Source organism: Macaca mulatta, chromosome 13 (assembly GCF_049350105.2).
Source record: "Macaca mulatta isolate MMU2019108-1 chromosome 13, T2T-MMU8v2.0, whole genome shotgun sequence".
Lineage (NCBI taxonomy): Eukaryota > Metazoa > Chordata > Mammalia > Primates > Cercopithecidae > Macaca > Macaca mulatta.
The window spans coordinates 57,593,504-57,619,794 of NC_133418.1; the positions used below are offsets into that span (position 1 = coordinate 57,593,504).

The 26,291-nt window shown below is 36.8% G+C and overlaps 1 long non-coding RNA gene across 1 annotated transcript in view; it reads right to left on the reverse strand.

Annotated features, from left to right (window-relative positions):
• Positions 1-22,807, reverse strand: part of LOC144333599 (uncharacterized) — a 200,146-nt gene extending 177,339 nt beyond the window's left edge. Inside the window, exon 1 of the long non-coding RNA XR_013402444.1 lies at positions 17,493-22,807. This is a non-coding gene — a long non-coding RNA (uncharacterized LOC144333599). The remainder of the gene's footprint in view (positions 1-17,492) is intronic.
• Positions 22,808-26,291: the final 3,484 nt, after the last annotated feature.

Here is a 26,291-nt window from a genome sequence, read left to right on the forward strand (position 1 = left end):
TTTGCAAAGGTGGTTTTGGTTATTTATTATAGCATTATTTCTAGCAGATAAAGATGGGGGGGAAAACATGAAAGCCCATTAATAAGGGGCAGTTTAAATAAATAATGCAGAGTAAATAAAACATATTCTGGATGCCATGCAGATGTCATAAAAAATTTCAGGAAAAAAATTAGGAAAAAAATTTGGTATATAAATGAAAAGGTTTCCAAGGTATACCATTAAATAAGAAATCTAAGCACGGCCGGGCGCGGTGGCTCACGCCTGTAATCCCAGCACTTTGGGAGGCCGAGACAGGAGGATCACGAGGTCAGGAGATCGAGACCATCCTGGCTAACACGGTGAACCCCCGTCTCTACTAAAAAATACAAAAAACTAGCCGGGCGCGGTGGCAGGCGCCTGTAGTCCCAGCTACTCGGGAGGCTGAGGCAGGAGAATGGCATGAACCCGGGAGGCGGAGCTTGCAGCGAGCTGAGATCCGGCCACCGCACTCCAGCCTGGGTGACAGAGCGAGATTCCGTCTCAAAAAAAAAAAAAAAAAAAAAAGAAATCTAAGCACAAGAGAGTTTAAATAGCATACTGCCACTGAAAATGTATATATTAATTTTTTTCTTTATATACAAAAGATTTTTCTGGAAGAGTAAGCAAGAAATTACTAACAATTGGTTAATGATGTAAGTTTATTGGAACCTGTTTGGGGGGATCTAATTCGTATGTATTAAACTCCATGCCCTAAAAACAGAGAAAATACCTTTTAGTTTCCTCCATGGAGAAAATGGACTATAGGATAGCATTTGAGAATAGTAAAAATTAATACCTCTATACTATTTTTATGAAGCAAACATATCACATTAAAGCCTTAAAATGCATGAAAAGAACAGTGCAGATCAACCTCTCTTGGAAATATTAAAATAAATCCCAAGTAATATATAATTAGAAAGACTCTAACAGTTCATGCAGAGAATTCATCTTCTTGACCAAGTAGAGTTTATTCCAGTGATGCAACAATAATGTTCCATATTAATAGATTAAAAGGGAAAATATCATCAAATCTCTGTAGGTGCTGACAAGGCAAAATTTTATATCAAGTCTTGATTTAGAAAATAAAATGAGATAAAAAAGAAATATATAAATGTCTTATATAAAATAGGAAAGATTAACATTTTGTAACAAAATGGAAATTGGTGTACATGTATTTCAATGAAGGTCAAGGCCATGTCATATTAGATGTATTACCAGTAAAATCCAGAACACCACCAAGATGTTAAATATCATCACCATTATTTACGACCATTCTGGAGGCACTAGCCATAGTAATAAAGCAAGAAAAAAGTAGGTAAACATTATTCAAATGGGGAAATACAAGATAGAATTACCATTATTTTTAGATGTTATGATTGTTCACATGGAAAACCACAAAGACTTAACAGAATGATATATTCCAAACAATGAGATAATACAGAAATGTGGATGAGTAAAAAAAAAAAAAAAAATTCCAAATCTACCACCTTCCCATATAGAAAAAACAAGAAATTACAAGATATGGAAGAAAACATATCCAAATCACAAAAAAAAGCCATAAAATTTTTAAGGAAAAAACAAGACAAACAGAATTTATAATCTATAACAGAAAAATTTAAAATCATACTGTGGAGCAAAAGGAAGACTTGAACAAAAGGAACAAATACAATCTTTGGGAAGAGAAAGACTAAATATCATAAAGACACAATTTCTCCTTAAACTAAAATTACACCTGTGATAAAATAAAAATAACTGATATTTAGAAGTAAATGCACTGAGTTTATTATCCATTTGGAAAAAGAAACAAGAATGAATAACCAAGAAATTTCAAAATTAAAAGGAATTAAGAGAACTAGCTCTAACAGATACATCATATTACAAATGCACACACACACACACATATATATTTAAAAGAACAAATGTCCAACTAATAGAGGGACAGATTAATGGAATAGAATAGAGAGTGCAGACACAGACCTAGTACATGTTAAAATTAAGTATATATAAAAAAAGTTGTCATTAGTAGATCAGCAGAGAAAAGATGGATTTATTTAATAATTTATGTTAATGCCCCTGATAAGCCATATGGTAAAATTGGATCTCTAACTTATACCATATTCCAAAATAAATGTCAAATGGATCAAAGATTTTATCATGAAAATGAACAGAGAGCTAAACAAAAGAAATATGGAAGGTTTAAACATTTTTTCAAAGTGGAAAATGCCTTTAAAACTATGCCACAAAACCCAGAAACTACCAAAGGAAACCTAAGAAAATATACTTTCAAAATCTTATCTAAAAAAAGACACCATAATTAAGATCAAAAATCAAATGAAACTGGGAAAGTGCATTTAAAATACATGTCACAGAGAATATGATAAATTCTTATCAGTGTAAAGAGCTCCTATGATTCAGTTTTTAAAAACCAATAGAGAAACCAGGCAACGAACATGAACAGATAGTTCTTAACCAAAGAGAAACAATTTTCAAAAATATGTAAAGAAAGTTCCTTCATAAACAGTGAAACATAAAATTTAAGCCCTCAGCATTTATTTTTCACCCACAAGTTTGACAAAGATCAAACAAGCTGATTACACACTGTACCTATTTGGTGAAAGTGGTGTTCTCATACAAACTTGGTAGAAGTATATATTGGTACAATATCTATAGAAGACAATCTATCAGTATCTATCAAAATCAAAATCAAAAGTGTTTATTTGCTTGACCCTGTAATTTTACTTCTGGGAATTTACCCTGAAGATGCACACATATATAGGTACGATAATGTATGGATAAGAATGACTGGTGTTGCATTGTCATTGACAAAAATACAAAAAACAAAAAGTAAAAGAAACAATCAAAATCTCCACTAATAAACGATTATCCGTTAATAAAATTCGATTCGTAAAAGATTAATTAAGGTTATATACATTATGGCAAATTCATATGATACAAAACTCTTCAAGTACAAAATGGCATGAGTCAATTACATGCACTAAAATGAACAGATTTTCTTGAGAAACGAATAAGTGAAAAAAGGTACAAAAACTGAGTATGTTTATAAAATACAAAGCATGTTATATAAAAGTGTATATTTATACATTGAGAATGTGTGTGGAAATACATGAGAATCATTGGTAAGAGTTATGCCCCTGGAAAGGAGAACCAGGAAACTCACTTTTCACTATTTTGGGTTCTTGGAATTACTTATCATTTGCATGTTTTACCTATCTATAAGTACAATTAAAAAAATTACCAGATGGAAAAGTGAGTCAGCTGTGGCCTGACTTGGTTGGTGTAAAAGCAATCTGCTCATGCCATTGTTGCCTCAGTTGAGTTATTTTGTATTTGGGAACATTTCATCCTTGTTTTAAATATATTTTTAAAATATTACATTACAATCTGACATTATACAATTTTACATATTATGATTATATACACAAACAAAAATTAGGCATAACTCAGTTATGATAATTAAAACTGGTAAAACTTGTAAAATCCTTTGAAGACCTCTAGAATTTTCTAAAGTAGAGATTTCGGTGTCATTGATATAAATTTCATGAAGGACAATCGTGTAAGAACTCAACAACTATTTGCCAAAAGCTTTTGCCTGATAATTCAAGCAAAGCTATTTATTTAACTTTCAGCATAAAACCAGAGTAGTTTTCAATATGCCTTGAAATCCCACTGAGTCAAAGGTGCTAAAGAGGTCAAGACTTCCAGGCTTTCACCCATGCCACATGCAGATACTGCTCACTGAAAGTGATGTTAAAGGTTATGAGGATTTATAATCCTTTGGGTATATACCCAGTAATGGGATGGCTGGGTCATATGGTACTTCTAGTTCTAGATCCTTGAGGAATTGCCATACTGTTTTCCATAATGGTTGAAGTAGTTGACAATCCCACCAACAGTGTAAAAGTGTTCCTATTTCTCCACATCCTCTCCAGCACCTGTTGTTTCCTGACTTTTTAATGATTGCCATTCTAACTGGTGTGAGATGGTATCTCATTGTGGTTTTGATTTGCATTTCTCTGATGGCCAGTGATGATGAGCATCTTTTCATGTATCTGTTGGCTGTATGAATGCCTTCTTTTGAGAAATGTCTGTTCATATCCTTTGCCCACTTTTCGATGGGGTTGTTTGCTTTTTTCTTGTAAATTTGTTTGAGTTCTTTGTAGGTTCTGGATTATAAATCATGCTGCTATAAAGACACATGCACACGTATGTTTATTGTGGCACTATTCACAATAGCAAAGACTTGAAATCAACCCAAATGTCCATCAGTGACAGACTGGATTAAGAAAATGTGGCACATATACACCATGGAATACTATGTAGCCATAAAAAAGGATGAGTTTGTGTCCTTTGTAGGGACATGGATGCAGCTGGAAACCATCATTCTCAGCAAACTATCGCAAGAACAGAAAACCAAACACCACATGTTCTCACTCATAGGTGGGAACTGAACAATGAGATCACTTGGACTCGGGAAGGGGAACATCACACACCAGGGCCTATCATGGGGAGGGGGCAGGGGGGAGGGATTGCATTGGGAGTTATACCTGATGTAAATGACGAGTTGATGGGTGCTGACGAGTTGATGGGTGCAGCACGCCAACATGGCACAAGTATACTTATGTAACAAACCTGCACGTTATCCACATGTACCCTAGAACTTAAAGTATAATTAAAAAAAAAAAAAGATTATGAGGAAAAGTTAGACTCCAATTGAAACCATACTACTGAAGAATTGGTAAGTAATTATTTGGAAAATATTTGCTATTGTGGGGTAAGTGTGTGACAGAGTTTGGATCCATGCTCCCACCCAAATCTCAGGTTGAATTATAATCCCAAATGTTGGAAGTGGGGCATGGTGGGAAGTGATTGAATCATTGAGGTGGTTTGTCATGAATAGTTTACTACCATCCCCACTTGGTACTACATAGTGATAGAGTTCTCACAAGATCTGGTTGTTTAAAAGTGTATAGCACCTCCTCCCTCTGTCTCTTGTTGCTCTGGCCATGTGACCTGACTGCTTCCCCTTTGCCTTCTACCATGATTGATGGTTTCCTGAGGCCTCCCCAGAAGCTGAGCAGATGGGAGCATCATGTTTCCTGTACAGCCTGTGGAACTGTGAACCAAGTAAACCTCTTTTCTTTATTAATTACTCAGTCTCAGGTATTTCTTTATAGCAATGCAAAAACTGACTAATACCTCATTTGTTCAGGGTAGCTTTTATTGTACACTACACAAAAGTGTATTAGTGTGTTTTTTCTTCCAAATTTAGCTATTAATGATGTATCATGTATACATTTATTTCCAAGATTTAGTCTTTTCACAATGTATAAAAACTTCAAACCATCAGGTTGCCCATGGGAAATACACATAATCTTATCTGCGAATTTTTCACTCCCCAGAAGCCTGCACAAAGAAGGCAGTGCTCTCCCGTCGGTAACTCCTGATCCACTTGTAAGTGTTTTTCTTCTGCTGAATACAGGTTGCTGGGTTGCTATGCACCCCCTGTATCTTTGGGGAAGGACCATGATCTCTCTAATTCTCTGAGCAGACACTGGCCTTATCCACTTCATCATTGAATGAATCCTTTCTCTTCCTCCTTGCATTTTCTTATCACCTCCTGGACTCACCCCATCCTCTGACCCACACCCACTGCTCTCATGTCGCCTCAGAGGTGGAGAATAGACCTCAAAACCTTAATAAGTCAAATCTTCAGAAAACCAGAGTACACGCTCCAACGTTGTGAATAAAATGAAAAGGTGTTAGTGAGAGCGGTGCTACAGATGCAGTCAGACCAAGAAGGTGCCAACCAGGAGCAAAAGTGAATATGAAGAGGACGAGAAATTGTGAAATACCTACACACATAGAGAAGGATTTCCCCTGTTTGTTTCTTTACTCAATAATAATGTACTATTGGGTATTATCTGCTATTTTAACTCTTCCAGGAGTCCCGAAACTCATTCCCACTTCTAACAGAAACTTCTGGGAAAAGGATGTCAACTTAGATCAATTTTCCTTTATTTAGTTTCTGAATTTCTCCATTAAGTTCAACTACATTAAAAAAAGTCAAGCATTTTTGCTTTGATTGATGCCAGAGGCCTCAAATTCCCTGTAACAGTAACTTCCTTTTTAATGGTGTTCAGTGTCCTAAGATAACAAATCCCTTTTTAAGTAAATACTTAATGCAAAGGTGTCCCATGTTACCAGGAATTAAGAATCTTTTAAAATATGTAATATTTATCTTCATTGAGACCTAACGATCATTTATTTCCAGTTTACAATGCCAAAGAAGAGAAAAAACTTTAAAAAAGTATTTATAAGCCTAGACATTTCTCAATATCTCAATATTTGGTATGATATAGACTAGCATAAAAACATTTGTCTAATGCTGTTTTAATTTGATTTTTGGACCCCATCTTTTTATGAAGATGCCCTAAGTGGTCTCTTGAAGGTAGACACAATTGATATGACTAGTTACCTTTTCCACTCTAGAGTGGTTAAAGTCCACAAAAGCGAAAACTGGAACGTCTCTCCTGAACTCCAGACCTGGCTATCCTTTTGTCTACAAGGTACTTCCACCTGGTTGTGCCCCCGGGACTGTGACTCCCCAGGCCTTCCTCTGAAGCAAGCTTCTTCTGTCACCTCCATTGCAAGAAGTAGCAACCATCTTGTTACTTAGACCAGAAACTCTGGTCTCATTTTTTACTCTTTCCTCTCTTTTCTATTAAATTAAAAAAAAAATCAGTCTTGTTTAAAACATTACAACATACACACATACAAACGTACACACACACACACACACACACACATACACAAACAACCCTCTGTCTCTTCCCAATGAGATGTTCATGATCAGACCATCAACTCTCAGCCCAATTAGCCATTTAGTTGCTCTCTCAAACTCTGGTCTTATCTTCTGTAAATTATTTTTGTGTTTAATAGTTATCTTTCTCTCTCTATGAATTCATGCTGGCAAATAAAATAAAATAAAATAATAACTTTTCTACATCCCGAATCAGATCATGTAATTTCCCCTCTCAAAATCTCTAATGCAACACGTTGGCTTCTAGAGCTAAGTCAAAATAATAGCAGGCTGAAGTCAAATGCTTCTATCTTCAGTCTCACATTTTATACCTCTGAGTTCCAGTCACATTTTACTACTTTAAGTTCCTGAAATATTCCCAACGTTCTCCCCTGCCTCTGACGCTTTGCATATGCAGTTATTCATGTTTAACTGTTTGTTACTCAATGTTCAGGTCTTAGCATCTCAGCATCAGGATCCCATGTCTTCCAAAAGGCTTTGCCAGCTCCTCTCCATTACCACACCTCTGAGAATACTGGGTCAATGGGGCAATGCTGTACTGATAGACTCCTGTAACCACCTATGTCACATGAAGTATCACCTGTACTTCAAATTTCCTCTTTCTTACTCTGAACCCCTCAGTAAATGAACAATTTGAACAGAGAATATAGCTCTGAACCCAACAGAATTCCCACCACAAAGTAGCTATACCATAAGTATTTGTTAGATGATTAAGTGAATAAGTGAATGAATGAATCTCAATGTCTCATAACCTCTAGTTGAAATCAATATCCTAAAACAAGCTCATGTCCCAGTCAAGGACCTGAATGCCCCAGCCAGTTAGAAGCCCAGAGGAATTACAACCTCCTTCTCAATGACAGCACCAATCTTGGCAGTCACCATACTGAGGAAAATATTTGTTCCCTGCTGCAAAGGAGTACACGGACAGTAAAAGCCAAGGACTAGAAAACTCCATAATGGAATCTTCCCCTAATATCTCTGGAAATGCAGTGCCACAAGTTTGTGTGCAGTGATGAAAAAGTGATAAGGACATTTCCCTAGCAGAAGGACTGTTTGCAACAAAAGACATGAATGGATGAACGGGAATTCCTCCCTTCTTCCCTCCCTTCCTCCCTTCCTGGCTCAAACACACACATATAAACTCACAAACACACACTTACACATGACCATGTGCAGCCTCTGGTTATAGAGGAGTAGGACAAACACACAAACAGGCAATATTTACAAATACCTAAGGTGAGCTCTCAGTTCCATTAAATATTTATCAGCCGGTGCCTGTCCACTGAGTACTTTGCCATACTTATTTTTTTGTGTTTTTTTTTTTTTTGTCTGGAGTTAAGCTGATGACCTTAGCCAAAGATAAAAAGGATTTATAATGCAGATATGTACCACACAGCGTCCTGGAAACACCTATCTTCAATTCACCCTACTGATGTCAGATTAGAAAGGTGATGCTAGGCTCAGACACATTCTGAGTATCTGTCCGGTTCACTTGGCATCGCAGAAAAAAAGAAAAAGATAGGAATGGAAGATTTGGCAACTGTGGTATAAATTATTTGGTCTTAAGGGCTGATTCACCCTTAAAGAGAAAAGGAATTAGCCCCAGGCCAGGCTGACTGGGGGAAGATCAAGTTTACTGACACTGCTCATTGGAGGAAGGACTGGGAAGGACATGGAGGGTGTGTGGCTCCTCGTTTTCTTAGGGCAGCTAACGCTCCTAAATGTGGCACTGATAATAAGATGATATATTGTCAATGATGTGTGTGGCTTTCCTTTCCCCAGTTGTTAAAGCTGTATTCAGTTGGAGACATGTAGTAATTTTTTGAAAATCATGATTTGCTAAGAAACTCTCACAAAACCCCAGGAGCCCATTATATTAGTAGAAGTGACAAGAAAATAAATGTTTTTGACAAGGGAGTGTTCCTATCTAGAAAAGATGGTTGCAACGTCGACGATTATTCAGGGAATCAAACTTATTTAAACACACTGTCTCTGATACTTAATAAATGTTATCGAGTGGCTTTTTGTGGCTAATAAAACTTGGTTTACATTCTACCCTGTGCCCACTCTGATTCACCTCCCTGGGCTCACTTAAAGCGCATTAAGAAGCAGCAAGCCAGATCAGGACGATTTGCTGCAAAACTTTTAAATAATTCATTTATGCACCACTGCTTTCAGACTGTGTTTTTACAAATGCTGTAATGAGACAAGCTGTGAACTGTTTTACATGGGGAAAAAGGCAGCAAAGTCACTGTAAGGCACTTCCCATGCTTCATTTCCCTGAGGTTCAAGACTAAACAACAGAAACCTTTGTGCTATTTATCTAGTCCCCATACATATGGCATCAACGAGGTCCCATTTATGCTTCCTCGTTAACTAGAACTAAAGGCATGCCATATTGGAGAGACTTAATTCCTGAGTTAATTTATAAAATTGATAGAAATCCAATCCAATTCCCAAAAAGCTATTTTGGGAGAGGAACTTCATAAAGTTATTTAAAAATTTCTCTGAATAAACAACTGAACAAAAATATCCACCAAATGTAAAATTTTTTAAATGATGTGCACTTGAACTGTAAGATAATGAAGCATATTATAAAGCAATGACATTTAAGAGTGTGGCACTAACCACAGAACACATAGGCAATCGGTGAAACAGCCTGAAAAGTCTAGAAACAGGTGAAGAATATTTACATCTTCAAAACACAATAGAAGCGGAAGTGCAAACCAGTGAGGAAGAAATTTTTTTTTTAAAGATGATTCAACATTTGGTTACTTATCTGATAAAGAAATTGTATTCACAGAATTTGTCAGTTTAAATTCAAAAGAGAGGCAGGGTGCAGTGGTTCACATCTGTAATCCCAGCACTTTGGGAGGCTGAGGCAGGCTATCACTTGAGGTCAGGAGTTCGAGACCAGCCTGAACAACATGGTGAAACCCCACCTCTACTAAAAATACAGAAATTAGCCAGATGTGGTGGCATGTACCTGTGGTCCCAGCTACTCAGGAGGCTGAGGCAGGAGAATCACTTGAACTGGGGAGGTAGAGGTTGCAGTGAGCCTAGATTATGCCACTGTACTCCAGCCTGGGCAACAGAGTGAGACTCATCTCAAAAAATATATAAAATAAATAAGTGAATAAATAAATTCCAAACAGAGGAATGCCTTATGTCGTAAGCAAAATCATAAATGTTCTAAAAAAATTAAGTGAACATTCATGTAATCTTGGAGAGGGGAAGGTCATTCTAAGCATAACAACAAAGAGATAAACCACAAATAAAGAGATTATTAAGAAATATAAAAACAAATACCTGTACATAAAAACAGTATCAACAAAATTAAAAGGTAAATAACAAGTTATTTATTATTAAAGGGTAAATAATTTTTAAAAATATTTTGAAATTATAGAACAGGGTGTCTCATGGATTTCTTACACATCAAAAATAACATTTTTCTGAAATGAGTACAAGATATAATTAAGACAAGACAGAAAATTTCCCATATATAAAATGCCAAGATACTCTATTTTGTTTATTTGTTTAATTTTGCCTGTCCCAATAGCAAGGATAAAAAAAACTATATACTGCTAATATTGAGTAGGATGTGGAGAAAAAAAATCACCTTCTTATACATTTTTGGTTTGTGAGACAGGGTCTCACTATGTCACCCACGCTGGAGTGCTGTGGTGCAATTATGGCTCACTTCAGCCTTGACCTCCTGAACTCAAGCAATCCTCCCACCTCAGATCCCTGGTACCACGCCCAGCTAATGTGTTTTTTAGTTTTAAGTAGAGACAAGGCCTTACTACGTTGCTCAGGCTACCTTCTTACACTTCTGATGAAAGTATTAGCTTTTCTTTTTTTCTATAGGGAATATTCTCAAATGACTGTGTGCTCTAAATATTTTTTTAAATATTTAAATGGGAAAGTTTTATTCTATAAATTTATATAAGGAAGCAATCTGAGGAATTTGTAAATATGTATAAATAAAAAAGTTTATCATGTTATTCATAATAGTAAAAACTTAAGGAAAACAAACTTATCTGAAAGCTGGGTACATACATGGAATGGTATACTATATAGCTATTAATTTTTGGAAACATATTAATAAATGGAAATATTCGTGACATTTTAAAAATAAAAGGCTACACAATAGCATGTAAAATATGCTACTAATTTCATATAGATATATATGATATGCACACACATAAGAAACTGAGACACATTGAGTATATAAGGACACAAAAAGGATGAAAGTACAATGTGGGGAAAATTATGCTAGAAAACTGGTAAGAAAAATGAATCTAATATAGTTATAATGTCAGACAAATTAGTCTTTAAAGGAAAAGCATCACTAGAGATTAAAAAAAAGAGTTACTACATCTTTCTTCTTTTTTTAGCCTTTATTTTGAAATACTTCTAAACTCACAGAAAACGGACAAGAATACTAAAAAGAATTTGAGGATACTCTTCACTCAGATTCACCCATTGATATCATTTGACCACATTTGCTTTATCATTATTTTTCTATAAATATGCATTAGTATTTTTTCTGAACCACCTGACAGTAAGTTACACACAAAATGCCCCCTTAACCTTAAACCCATCAATGTGAATTTCCTAACAACAAAAACATTCTTTCACATAACGCAGTGCAATGATTAAAATCAGAAAACTTAGACTGAGGTAACATTATGATATAATCTATGGTCCATATTAAAGTTTTGCCAATTGCCTCATAATGTCCTTTGTAACTTTTTTTTTCCTTGGCCTAAGATCTAATCCAGGATCATGTATTGCATTTAGTTGTCAAGTCTTTTTAGTTTCTTTTAATATGGGTACAGTTCCTTAGACTTACTTTGCCTTTTGTTATACTGACATTTTAAAAGAATACAGGCAGTTATTCTGTAGACTATTCTTAAATGTGGGTATGTCTGATGTGTATGCATTTTTGGCAGGAATATCACATAAGTGATGTTGTCTTCTTCTCACTGAAACACATCAGGAAGCCCATGAGCCAACATCACTCATAATAGTGGCCCAGTATTCCACTGTTTGGTGAACCATTTAAACCAATTTCCTACTATAGTACATTTAGGTGGATCTCAACTTTTAAACATATGATAAACTATGCTGCAGTAAATATTATTGAACACACATATTTGCATGACTAATTTCCTTTGGGTAAACTCTACAGGTGAAACCACTGAGACAAAGGGTAAAGGGTAGACTTTTTTTTTTTTTTTTCCTGACGGGCTATTCATCACCTTAAGCATTTATCACTTCTTTGTGTTACAAACTTTACAACTATAAAATTTTATTTTTAAATGTACAATAAATTATTGTAGGCTATAATCACTCTATTGTGCTATGAAATAATAGCTCTCATTCATTCTAACTATATTTTTGTACCCATTTGCCCACTCCATCCCTACCCCTACCCCACTACCCTTCCCAGCTTCTGGTGACCATCATTCTATTCTCTATCTCCATGAGTTCAATTGTTTTTATTTTTAGCTCCCACAAATGAGTGAGAACATGCAAAGTTTATCTTTCTGTGCCTGACTTCTTTCATTTAACATAATGTCCTCCAGTTTCATCCATGTTGTTACAAGACAGGAGCTCAATCTTTTTATGGCTGATTAGTACTCCGTTGTGCATATGTACCATATTTTCTTTATCCATTCATCAGCGGCTGGACACTTCAGTTGCAATCTTGGCTATTGTGAATAGTGCTGCAATAAACATGATAGTACAGATACTTCTTTTATATACTGATTTCCTTTCTTTTGGATATATACCTAGCAGGGAGGTTGCTGGATCATATGATAGTTCTATTTTTAGTTTTTTGAGGAACTTCCATACTGTTCTTCATAGTGGTTATACTAATTTACACTTCCACCAACAGTGTACAAGGGTTCCCTTTATTCCATATCCCTGGCAGCATTTGTTATTACCTGACTTTTGGATACAAGCTATTTTAACTGGGTGAGAAGAAATCTGCCCAATGTCCTGGAGAGCTTCCCCGATATTTTATTGTAGTAGTTTCATGGTTTGGGATCTTAGATTTAAGTCTTTAATCCATTTTGATTTGATTTTTGTATATGGTGAGAAATAGAGATGTCTGGTTTTTTCCTTCTGCCTATGGATATCCAGTTTTCCCAGCATCATTTATCAAAGAGACTGTCCTTTCCCCAGTGTATGTTCTCAGCACCTTTCTCGAAAATGAGTTCATTGTAGATAATGGATTTGTTTCTCCACTCTTTCATTGGTCTATGTGTCTGTTTTTATGATAGTATCATGTTGTTTTGGTTACTATTGCTCTGTAATATAATTTGAAGTCAGGTAATGTGATTCCTCCAGTTTTGTTCTTGTTGCTCAGGATGGCTTTGGCTATTACGGTTCTTTTGTAGTTTTATATGTATTTTAGAATTATTTTTTCTATTTCTGTGAAGAAAGTTTTTGGTATTTTGATAGAGGTTGCATTGAATTTGTAGATTGCTTTGGATAATATGAACATTTTAAACAATATTGATTCTAAAACGTATTACTACATCTTGATAATATCCAAGTGAGCAGGAAGCTAACAATTCTCAACTTGTTTGCCCTTAACACAACTTCAAAACAAATAAAAGAAAAATCAACAACACAAAGAGAAATTATAACTAAATTACTTGGTAAAATAAGATATATCAAAGAAGACAAAAAACAAACTCACAAAATATTTTAAAAGTATAATTAATAATCTTAATCTAATAGACACAAGTAAAAATATTCCCCTTCTCTCAACTACCGCTACTGGAGAATAATATAAATTCCAAGCATACTGTGACATTTATAAAAATTAAACACTTTATTGTCTTCAAAGCATGTCTAAATAATTTTTCAAGGACCGTATCTGCAAATAGTGTAGTTTAGTCATTACCAATGAAAATATCTCTTTGGAATAACTATATACTTGCAAACTAAGAAAAAACCCTTTCACTGACTTTATCAGTAAAAGCCAAATTATAGAGGGAATCGAAAGTACTCATGATCAAATAATAAGAAAGTGCTACTTATCAAAACCAATAGAATGAAGCTAAAACAATACTTAGAGGAAAATGTATAACATTAAATCAATGCATTGGAAAATAAGAAAGGCTTGGGAATATGGGAGCTAAATACTCAACTTAAAAAGTGAAAACCAAATAGAATTGACCCAAAGGAAATACAAAAGGGACAAACTTTGAAGGCAGAAATGAATAAATTAGAAAACGAATTTATAATAGAAGAGTTAAATAAAGGTTTTTTAAAAAGACAAACCTCAAGAATGACTAAAAAAGATATAATACAGATTTCAAAAGATAGTAAAGGCAATGGTAGAAACAACTATACATCAGTAAAATTTTACATGTAGTTAAATAAATTGGAAGAAAAATACCAATTTTTAAAGTTATTAGTAAAGCAAGAAAAAATAACCTAAATTATCCTATAACCTCTAAAGGAACTGGTTCAATAGCTAAAAATCATCCCACGAATAAAACAGTGGATGTAGAGGGATTTTTAGGAACAGATAGTAGCGAATATTTGTTTTTACAAAGTCCTTCAGAAAACAAGGAAATGCTCCCCAACAACTTATATGAGGTTACTGTAACAAGCTTCAAATATCAGAATTATAGGCCAATTTCACTCATGACCACAAATGCAAAAATTCTAAATATTTTCAAACCCAATCTAGGAATGTGTAAAAACCATCAAGTTGGTTTAGCTCAGTTGTGCTAAAAAAAAGGTGGGTTTGAAATTTAAAAGATCAATAGTATAATTAGCACATTCACAGATTAAAGGAGAAAAACCATATAATCAACTCAATATGAAGCAGGAATAGTGTTTTATAAAATACAACATTAATTCATGATTTTAAAAAACTCTTGAAAAATTAGAAATAGATAAGAATTTCTCTATCCTAATGAAAGATAGCTATAGAAGAAAAAGCATAGAAAACATCATTTTAGCGGTGAAAAATTAAAAGGGAACATCACACACCAGGGCCTATCATGGGGAGGGGGGAGAGGGGAGGGATTGCATTGGGAGTTATACCTGATGTAAATGACGAGTTGATGGGTGCTGATGAGTTGATGGGTGCAGCACACCAACATGGCACAAGTATACATATGTAACAAACCTGCACGTTATGCACATGTACCCTAGAACTTAAAGTATAATAATAAATAAATAAATAAAGCAATTTTTAAAAAATCAGAAATACACAAAGAATACATATTATCATCACCTTTTTAGTTACCATCTTACGCAGGACAGTAAGACAAGGAAAAAACAAATTATAATGATTGCAAAGAAAGAAAACTATCAATATTTGTAGGCAATAGGGTTCCTTATATGAAATCCCAAAAGAATGTATAGGAAAACTATTAGAAATAATAATGAAACACATCTATTAGGTAAAGATACAGAAGTCAATGGACTCATCAACTCAAATGTCCAACAACAGTAAAATAGACAAATTCTGTTATATCGATATATAAAGAAGCACCATGCTCGGTCACTCCTCTACTGAACTGCATCTCCCATCAGTTGAGGATTTCCCCAGGGAGTATAAGCTTCCTTCCCCCACAGTATTGTTTTTTTTGGCCTGTGCTTGGGCCTTGGCCAAGCGTGTGGCTTCAGAGAAGACTGGGGTAGAAAGACAAGTGGTGCCTTCTGGTAAGGGATGTAGCCTATTTCAGGTAATACCTCCCGCTGAAATCAGAGTTGAGCTGAGGGAATGAGATACTGGGCCTCAAAGGTGCCAGATACACTCATACTAAAGAACTTGAACTTTTCTTTTTTAGGCAATATACTCTATTAAAAAGTTTAATGAGTGAGTGTCTGCTTTGTATACCAACAAGAATTCTTGGTAAGAAATAGTTAAGGTAAAGAAGGTTGAGGGAAACAGATATGGGGTTTAGTTTGTAGCATTGTGATTTGAGTTTCTGTGAGACAACATCAAACTGCAGATTTTCATTTAGAAGTTTAAAATACTGTGTGCAACTCAGGGAAAGGCCCGGATCAAGAGGACTCCCAGGGGCGGCAGAAACTGTGGAAGAAAAGATCACCTGGGGAAGCATGTGAAACAAAAAGAGAAGACCACAGAGCTCCCCAGAGCTCTAAAGTTTAAAGGGTGGGCAGAGGAAGAAGAACCAACAGAAGAGATGGGAAGAAATAATAAGGTAGAAAAATAACTGGGGAAAATAGGTCCAAGATCTGGGAGTAGACACTTTGATGAAAAGAGCAGACAACAACATCAAATGCTGAAGGGAGCCATGATAATGAGGTCTGAGAAGAATTAATTAGATTTCATATATAAGGGATAACAGGTGACTGTGATAACAATAATTTCAGGAGAAAGCTTAGGATAAAAGCCAATGAGAACTCAAGTGAAATATAAGTCTAAGTAGGGAAGCACTAGTCATAGTTGCATTGAGGCTGGGAGATAACTAGAAGGTTGTGGGGTACCCAGGCAATACATTAAGAAAACTTGGGCTAAGGCAGTGGCAGTGATGGTGAGAGAGCATGAACTGCAAGTTTTGAGGTATATATGTGAAGTATTTGGTGACTGAGTAGACTGTAGGGCATAGGGCTGAACACAGCCAAGAAGAGAGACATGTTGAAGGTGTCCTGGAGAATTCTATCTAGCTTGAGAGATTGAGGGATAGATGAGTCATTAAACATTCTTAGAGTACATGAGATGGAACAATTTGGGGGAAAACATGATTTCCATTTTGGACATGGGATGTGTGAGATGGCTAACACGTGATAGTCTATTAGAAATATCTAGAAAACTCTTGGACTTATGAAGCTTAAACTTAGAAGAATAGAGATGAAAACACAGATTTGTAATTTATCTACATATGGAAAGATAAAGTTACACAAATAAAATAGTATATATGGCTTTCCACACAGGGAAGACCTTAGAAGTAAAACAGAAGGGACTGTCCTACAAAGACTGAAGAATTCAGGCAAGAAACATGGTGGCAAAGGACCTGGGAGAAGAAATATAACAGAAAAAATTACCCAATTCTTTACCAAAGAGATTCTTCTGTTTTTACATGGGTAAAGACCTGAAAGATTTCTGTCTTCTTTTAAACTAGGTGGAAAGATTTGCAAGAAAAATAGAAAAAGCCTGCCTTGAAAATTCTCCTGCAGTTCCCAAATCTGTATCTATAAATGAACTGCAAGAGAGGGCAGACTTCATTCTGTAAACAACAAATAGTTCGCAGACAAAAAAGACTTGTATTTGGCTCTAAAATGAACATTTATGGGGCTTGATAAATTACTTTTTTTTCTCCTTACTCCAAGGTATCTGGCTTTCTCTGCTTTTACACGTTGCCTCTGATTAGGGCTTTACATTAAATGTCTTTTATACCCCACCTCACCCATGCTACCTTTCTTGAGCTATTAGGTCGACTCTCTCTGTTTTTCATGAAGACAACTTGGAATGTGATTTGCTGCTTCTCTTCCTTCAAAGGAAGAAATGTAGATTTGATTAGTCTGTTTGAAGCAGATCCTAGATACATATTGATGGGTTTGTATTCATCTCCTCGGGCTACCAAAACGAAATACCATAGACTTAAACAACAGAAATTAATTTTCTCACAGTTCTGGAGGCTAGGAGTCCATGATCAAGGTCTGGCAGGGCTGGTCTCTGGTAAGGGCTGCCTTTCTGGCTTGTAGACTGTGGCCTTCTTGCTGAGACCTCACATGGCCTTTCCTCTGTGGCTCTCAGAGGGAGACAGAAAAGGAGAGGGAGACGGGAAGAGGGGAGGGAAGAGGGGGAGAGGAAGTCTCCTCTGGTGTTTCCTATAACAGACTAATTCTATTGGCTCAGGATCCCACCCTCGTGACTGCATTTAACCTTGATTACCTCTTAAAGGTCCTACCTCCAATACAGTTACATTGAGGGTTAAAGCTTCAACATATTAATTTTGGGTGAGCACAGTTCAGCCAAGGTGAGCAAGAGCTCGTCTTGCTGAGATAATTCAAGAGGCAGAAGAACCCAGCACCAAATGGCTGTGGGTCTTGAGTACCTGTTTGAGCTCTTAAGAGGATTTTGGAGAGTCTCCTAAGAACTTAAAAAGCTGCTCGTTGACTTTATTCTTTTTTTTCTTTAAACTTTATTCTTTTTTTTTTTTTAAATAACACTTTAAAGTTACAACAATACCCCATTTTTTAAAGTTAATGTGAAAAAACATTTATTATTTACCACCATAAATAATTAATTTGTACTGTAACTTTATGGAGGGCTGAATGTCTCTCAATCACAGTGAACCCTCAAGAATAACATGGAACATCTGTAAGGAGTGTATTTACATTGAAAGGATGCAAGAACATCAGCTTAAACTATAAAATCATTGAAAACTCAGCACGTAAGAGGACAAAGAACTTTTTGAAAAGACTCTTCGAGCTTATGGCTACTCCCAGGGAAGAGTCCTGCAAACCATATAAGCACTCTCTGGACACCCTGTCTGGTGGGAAGGTGGAGGCCATTGGACCCTAGTGGGAAGCTCAAATAAGAGGGCTGATATTGGCCACAGCTGTAACCCTGGGCTTGACCCTTGAATTCTGTCCCAGTGCAGCTCTTCAGCATTTGTGATTCACCCCAAGAAGAGGAGGAAAGCACAAAAAGCTGAAAGATGGAAACAATTAAAGAAGAGTCTGAAAGCACACAGCTCTCTCATTTGTGCTTTAACAATAAAGAATAAAGCCAGTGGGAAGAGAATCCTCTCCTCACCTTCACGCAGCAGCTGCTGGAGCAGACCCAGCGAGATTATACCAGTGTGACTGAGGTCATGAGAGAAAAACGGGAATGTAGCTGCAGCCACTAGCATCAGGCAGTGGTGGAGGTCAGGAGTAATGAGAAGAGAGGAAAGCCCCAGGAAGCAGCTAAGGGAGTTCTGAAGAGATCTTTGAGAGTACTTGGGAGAGATCCCAGAAACCCTTGGAGAAGCAGAACTGAAATGGTCAGAGGCATCAACATTTCCCCCAGTGGGCTATATGCCTGAGAGCGCTAGAGTTGTGGCACAGTGTGTTCAAGTTTCTTCCTTAGAGTGGTGAGGGCAGGGCTCTAAGGTGTGCAGTTGCTTGTAGGTTTTTAGAATGTCTGATTGCAATGTTGGTGCTAGTTCTAGAGCACGAATCTCAAGGAGGCAGGCCACATCCATTTAACTGTCTGTCTACTGTGCCTGAAAAGTGCACTACATAGGCACAACAGGATAATCACTGAAGATAATCTTTTTATAGCCCAAGCTAATCAGTGCTGGCCAGGTTGCAACTCTTAAAGACCACAGAAGCTGAGAAGGATGTGATTCAACAGCTGGAGCATGAAAGATCTTGCTATTCATATGAATGCAATGGTCTCTTGCACACACACACACACACACACACACACACACACACACACACACAGAAGCGTGCACAAAGGTAAAGGTTCACTCTTCATTCCTGAACTGCATCTCCCTCCTACCCATTCCCCAACCCCCAACATACACACAAGCTGTGCTTTAGAGCATCTGTTCTTTCAAGCTTAACTTTTATTTTCACTTTAACCTTAGTTCACTTGGATGAAGATGTTGGGATAAGGAGAGATCCTTATATATATCGGGGAATGGTCAAGGAAGGAGCAGGTTGCATCACAGTACGATGTGTCCCAGTCCCAACACCTCACTGCCCCCCACCCCCCGTCCCATCCCAGCAGAAGAATATGTCTTCATGCAGATAAAACATGGGCTAAACTTTCCAAGTCAGGATTCAGTTTGGTTTCCAGTGTGGGAAAGTATCCACAGTTAACCCCAGTGGATTTTTCCTGAGCAGGAGAGGGAAAATACAATAGAAAATAAATATATAGACATCTCTTAGTGCACTAGTCTAAAAATGACCGTGATTGGAGCCCAGCCTGCAAGCTGCATCAGCTGCTTTACCTCAACTTTTTGCCCTTTCCCAACATGCACATATTTATAACCTGGGCTTCCCAAACAGATTACTCTGTATTTCCGCCATCTGGTTTATGGTTTTTTTTTTTTTTTTTTTTACATACTACAGGCAGTCAAACGGTAAAGCTAGTAGGATTTCTGTTTGAGCAAAAGCAACTCTGGCAGAGTGTTGTAAAATAACAGCACATTAGCTACTTGGAAGCAGTAGCACAGCTCCAGAGACTTCAAGAATGCTGGAAGACTTTAAGAGGGGTTAATTAGGGGATGCGACTGGACTCCATTGTAAGCTTTGGCAGAATGTTGAAAAACATTATGAAGACAACAGTCTTCATAAGTATGGGGAGAATTTTACCAAAAGAAAAAGGTGAAATGCTTCAATTTTGCTTTCATTTTATGACTGCCTCCATTGAAGAGAAATGGCCGGGTTTCATTTGTGTACAGACCTAGTTATTGTATCTTTGTTGCTTCCATTTCTATCAGCAAATAGAATCAAGACAACATTAAAACAGGTGTCCCTCGTTCAGTGGAAGGTCCTGTTAAAGCTCATGTTGCAGCAACACTTTTGTTAAGGGAATCCTATGACACTGTTCCATTCCACTGTAAATGTCAGAGATTCAGTCTGTAGGAAGAGCATCTGGCCCTGAATAGAATGAAATCATAGGTCAGAATATTGAAAGCATCCTCAAAACACTTACAGAAAAGAATAAATTATATCTGCCACAAAACATATTATTATTCAGTATATGATTAAAAGTATTCTACACTCAGATTATGATATACAAAATAGAAATACAGGCAGTGGGAAACTCTGGAAGCAGTCTCATCTTCCTCATCCTGAGATACAGGTTCAACTAATGCTAAGAAATCAGTTTCTAATGATCAGAATTCTTGGTTAGAATGTTTCAGTTTTTTCTAAACAGTTTCCAATTAACTTGGAGTTTCTTACCTGATATTCTAGGTAATTTTATGGGGTTTATGGGGGTGAGGTAGAGTGCACTTTTTCTAGACTTTTATGGTAATCCATCTGGATTTTTTTTTTTTTGTATCCTTATACTAGAGGTTCAAAGAGGACAGTGTACAAAGCAGTATTTAAAGCATGCATTCTCTCTTTCACTGGGGAGTTTGACTCTGGTGTTTGCAGAAACAGCTGTCATTCAACAAATGGTTTTGAAGCATGGTTTGAGCAATGGATTGTACATTTTGTGACTTTTCTTATCTTAACTCAAAGTTTGCTTCATTTAGCTGATAGTGTCTGTCTGCCTTAAGGATACACAATGCACAATGCATAACTGACATGCCATGCTTATCTGTTGTGCATTGAACTTAAAAAAATATTGAACACTAACTAGATCAATTCATTCATTCACTCATTCATTCATTCATTTATTAATACAGAGATCAGATACAAGATTACTGCCCTAACGATGTCCTTAGTGCCAGGAAAAGTTCTGAGTCTCTTTAAAATGCTGAGCATGGCATGTACTCTCTGTCATTTAATCAACACTCCTTACAATACAGGACTTTTTATTATTTTTTTAACTTTTACGTTCAGGGGTACATGTGCAGGTTTTTTATATAGGTAAACTTGTGTCACATGCATTTGTTATACAGATTATTTTGTCACCCAGATACTAAGCCTAGTACCCAAATAGTTATATTTTCCGACCCTCTTCCTCTTCCCATCATCCACCCTCATGTAGGACCCAGTGTCTGTTGTTCCCTCCTTTGTGTCCATGTGTTCACATATTTAGCTCCTACTTATAAATAATAACAACAATGTAGGAGTTATTGTTCTCAATTTACAAATGTAGAAAGTGAGATTCAGAGGTGATATACAGTTTGCCCAAGGTTATATATATTATCATTAAGTTGCAATCTGGATTTAAACTTAGGGTTCTCGGCCGGGCGCGGTGGCTCAAGCCTGTAATCCCAGCACTTTGGGAGGCCGAGATGGGCAGATCACGAGGTCAGGAGATCGAGACCATCCTGGCGAACACGGTGAAACCCCGTCTCTACTAAAAAATACAAAAAAAAAACTAGCCGGGCGAGGTGGCGGGCGCCTGTAGTCCCAGCTACTCGGGAGGCTGAGGCCGGAGAATGGCGTGAACCCGGGAGGCGGAGCTTGCAGTGAGCTGAGATCCAGCCACTGCACTCCAGCCTGGGCGACAGAGCGAGACTCCGTCTCAAAAAAAAAAAAAAAAAAAAGTAAACTTAGGGTTCTCTGATGAAAAAAAAAAATTACTTCTGCTTCAACACCATACTGACAGTGTTAAGAATGAGATAATCAAATTATGATGAAAGAGTAGGATTGGTAAGTATTGTAACCTTAAGAGTATGCTGTTCTCAGCATGAATATGTATCTTAATTCATGAGTTCCTTAAGTTTAGAAATCTGGCAAGAACTGTTCTATAAAGGAGGGAGAGCCCGGTACTATTTAACATAAATTTCTAGCAGTTAGCAACCCCTTGATAACATATTTACTGACAGTTGGAGATCTTGCTGACATTAGTTTTATGGGATAAAATCTATGTGGGATCCATCATGTCGCTGCCATCTGTACAAATTTGGAGAGCAAAGGAAGATGAGAGGGAGAAGGCCAACTTAAAATATCTCCCCGCAGCCAGTTTTAGAGTGCAGGTGAGGTACAGGAGAGAACAAAGAATTAGGAATGAAACACTTTAAGGTTTCTGTTTCTCTTCCCTTCCATGGACCAGTTCTATCCCCCATACATTAGAGGGAGAAGAAAGAAATTCAGCAGACAAAGAGAAAGAAAATGAAGAGTGGTGAAGTGTTGGTAAGTGAAATTTAGGGTAGGAAAACTTACAGAAAATGCTTTCTACTCACTCAGAAATGGTGGAATAAAATGAAGCACTCAGAAAATGCCTGGAATAATGTTTCTTAATTTTTTGATGAAGGTTAAAGTTTTGGATGGGTAAAATTTCCTCCTTGACGTAAGTGACTGTAGGCAGAAAAGCACATAAAATACAGAGGCACTCCATTGAGTGAATATGTTGCACCCAAGATAGCTTCCAGGGTAATTGGAAGCAACATTCAAATATAGTTTTATGGTGTCCTGCCATCAACTTCTTTAGCTTATAATTCACTCTGGCTGAGTCCTCATGGGGTCCCTTAGAGGGGTAGCTCAGGTTCCTGGTTGGGCCTATGGTCTCTAGGGTCTAAAGGGGACTAAGGCACACTGTTTTCTTTTGGAAATCTATCATACCTTCTCAGTTATTCTCAGATATGGAACCTAGATTTGATCTCTGTCATACTGATAAAAGACGTAGTGAGATAAACAGAGATTTTATGAGAAATTTTATAAGCAAACTTGGGAAACATTCAGCATACAGAGAGTGAATTTCCAGAAATATCATCTATGTGTTTTTATGATGATGATGAATATTGCTGAAAAGGAGTAAATGTATTAGTTTGTTTTAGTTTGGAGGTCATAGAGTACTCAGAGGTAATCTATGGAGATAGTTATTCGGTTGGAAATAAGGCTTTTGATGCAATGAGAAGAGGAGAAGATTAAAAGCCAATTTAGCGATATTCCTGTAAATGATGGGTGATAACTATGATGATGTGTTGGTTTCTGTTTCAAGTCAACTGAAGTAGTCATCTGCTGTAAGTGAAAGTAAAGGTTAGAGCACAGTTCTAGGCATCAGCTGAGAGAGAAATATATCAGAGTAAGTTCCCTCCTTGCCCTTTTATCTTTACTTCTGAATCTTAATTCTGTGGAATACAAATTTGTGCCAAAATGAAAACACAGATAAGCACTAGGGAAGAATTAGAGGGAAACAAGATGCAAAATGCAGATAACTCAGGGAAAAGTTTCTGTAGAGGAAAGGAAACTGAGATAGGGATAGCCACCTGTGCATAGTCTTCTTTCTTTCTGAGAACACAGCCACAACCATGCTTCCCAGCCTCCCTTGCAGCTACATTCACCATAGGACAGAGTCTAAGCGATGGCACCCAAGTGGAAGTAACGCAAACCACTTCCAGGCATGGTCTTTGAAAATCTTCCACACATGCTGCTCTAAGCCCTTCTGGGTGACTAGAATGAAAAAGAACTGGTGTTGAAGATGAGAGAGCCCCAGTCACTCTGGTTAGTGAACCACCAAGTGTTTCTTCAGATGGAGGAAAATCACCACCATCAATGAGAAACATCTGCCTTGACTGTTATGTAAGCAAGAAATAATTTATTGTTTCAGTCACTCTGCAGTTCAAGTTCCATTTGTGTCAGCAACTGTATCCCTAAGAGTCACTAAAAACAGTTTTATGTTAATTTTTGGAAGAGGAGCTGTACATGAGAACATGTATATAATATTTAATTGCATTTTGTAAATTAAAGAAACCAAAGAAACTGCTAAAAACTCCTTCTTTGGAGGTCTCTAACATGTCTTTCCTGTGTCTGTACTTGTTGAAAGGGGACTTCTTAAAAGAGGACAGAAATGGGTGTACACACTGTTCCAGGTTCCCATAGCGCTACAATTTCATGATCCCGTGACAGTTTGGGCCATAGCATGAGCTGTTTTGATTTCTAAAAGAGCACTGGAAGATTTATGCCTTTCCTGTTGGGGAAATTCTCCTGATTTATGACCACTATGTTTGTAGGTACTAAATCATACTGAAGTATACTAAATATTTTGTTATTTAATTTTGGTTGAGCAAGGTGCTGGTCATCCAAGTTAATGACTGTTCATGGGTGGCATGAATTCTGAGAGGCATTTGTGGTGGGTGTGTGTTATTTGAATGGTAGAGGCATATTGATAGTTACTGCATCCTATGTGAGAGCCAGGCAGTCCAGCAACTGCCAGTGAACTGACTCTATGACCATAAACTTGAGTTGTTATGATTGTTGGTAACAGTTGTGCTTTAAGCCATGAAGAAGAGTTATTTTAAAATGATGATCCATGTTGTTCCCTAATCACTATTTTTAAAGGCCTTAATGCTTCTACAATATCATTGTTAGGGCTAACTCATGTCCATGTAACTTATGGAAATGTTTCCAGACCACATTAATATTTATCTACATAACCATCAGAGTAAATTTATTTATTATTTGAACAGCTTTGCTGTCAGCTAGGTAAAGCTAATTGTTTACTTTTCTTTTTGAAAAATATCATTCCATGGTTACCACTATATTGTTTTCACATGGGTAAAACATCCTCTGCAGTCAATCATTTATCAATTAAAATATTTTTAACCAGTTTAGCAGATTTTGTTTTACTCTCAGAATAATGTTAGGTACCAGAAGTGTGGGGAAGAAAGAAGGTGTATATGACACGGTTTCTACAATCCTAAGAGAGACATACTTTAATATGATAAGAAATATTGAACATGATAAGAAACATTCACAAACAGGGCAGTATTTCATATTTGATTTGCTCAAGAGGTCTCGGCATTCAACCACATTCCTGAGACTTTGTGGCTGTATAATACTGAACAAGTCACTTGACTCACGAGGGCTCATGTTCGCCAATTCTTCAAAACAATTATGATACTACAAGCCTCCCAAGACTGTTGTCAGATTAAGGAGCAGATCACCTAGTATGGTCATGACATCAGTTCTGGGAGAACTAGAAAGTGGTCCCCAGCTACCAGTCAGTTGAGCCAACATTGGATGAGGAGTCCCCATAGACAAGGAAAAGCTTAGAGAATAACAGGTTATCAAGGAGTAATTACAAAATACAAAGCCATCAGGACTCTGAATTCACAAGTGTAGGTGGTGGCCAAATAGGTCTAAGTAATAAGATCATGAAACTGGAAGTGTGGTGATTTGAACATGGTTCTACAGTATCTTGTTCTGTGTTTCTTCATGGTCTCCTATGTATCAGCTGTGGCCCTAGAACATGGGAGGTGTTCAACTCATATCTGGCTTAGGAGGACACTAGAAAACCTACCACTGATTGGTGATTTCTCTTAATTGAGTAATATTTTTTGGATCACTAGGTTTAATAATGTACTTATCACCTGATTTATTTATTTATTGTATATTGTCTTACTAGGTTTCAAGTTCCATGAGAATAGGAACTTTTTGGTTTTCACTGATAAATCCCTAGTGTTAAGAACTGTGACAGTATAGGTGTTTGATATTAATTTGCATAAATGAATAAATTAAATAAATAATTGAGTATCTACTATGGGCAAACCATAGTGTTTAGCCCTGAGTCACCTACAAAGATGATTAAGCCAAGGTCCCCACCAAGAGATGGGCTCTTTTCAGTCTAAACCAATTATCCAATGTTTCTGCTTGCAATTGATTGAGAGGTGGGCTGAATTAAGGTAACTTTGGCCAGTAAGTTAGTCTTCCAGTAGCATTTGAGAAAGAAAATTCTGCATTCTTAAAAGGAATCCAAGAGAAATCTCTGTCTATCTCTCTCCCTCTCCTTTTCCTCATCTTAGCCTTTGGTGGCAGTGATCATCTTAAGACCACAAGACAAAACCAACGCAGGGAGGAAGGCGGG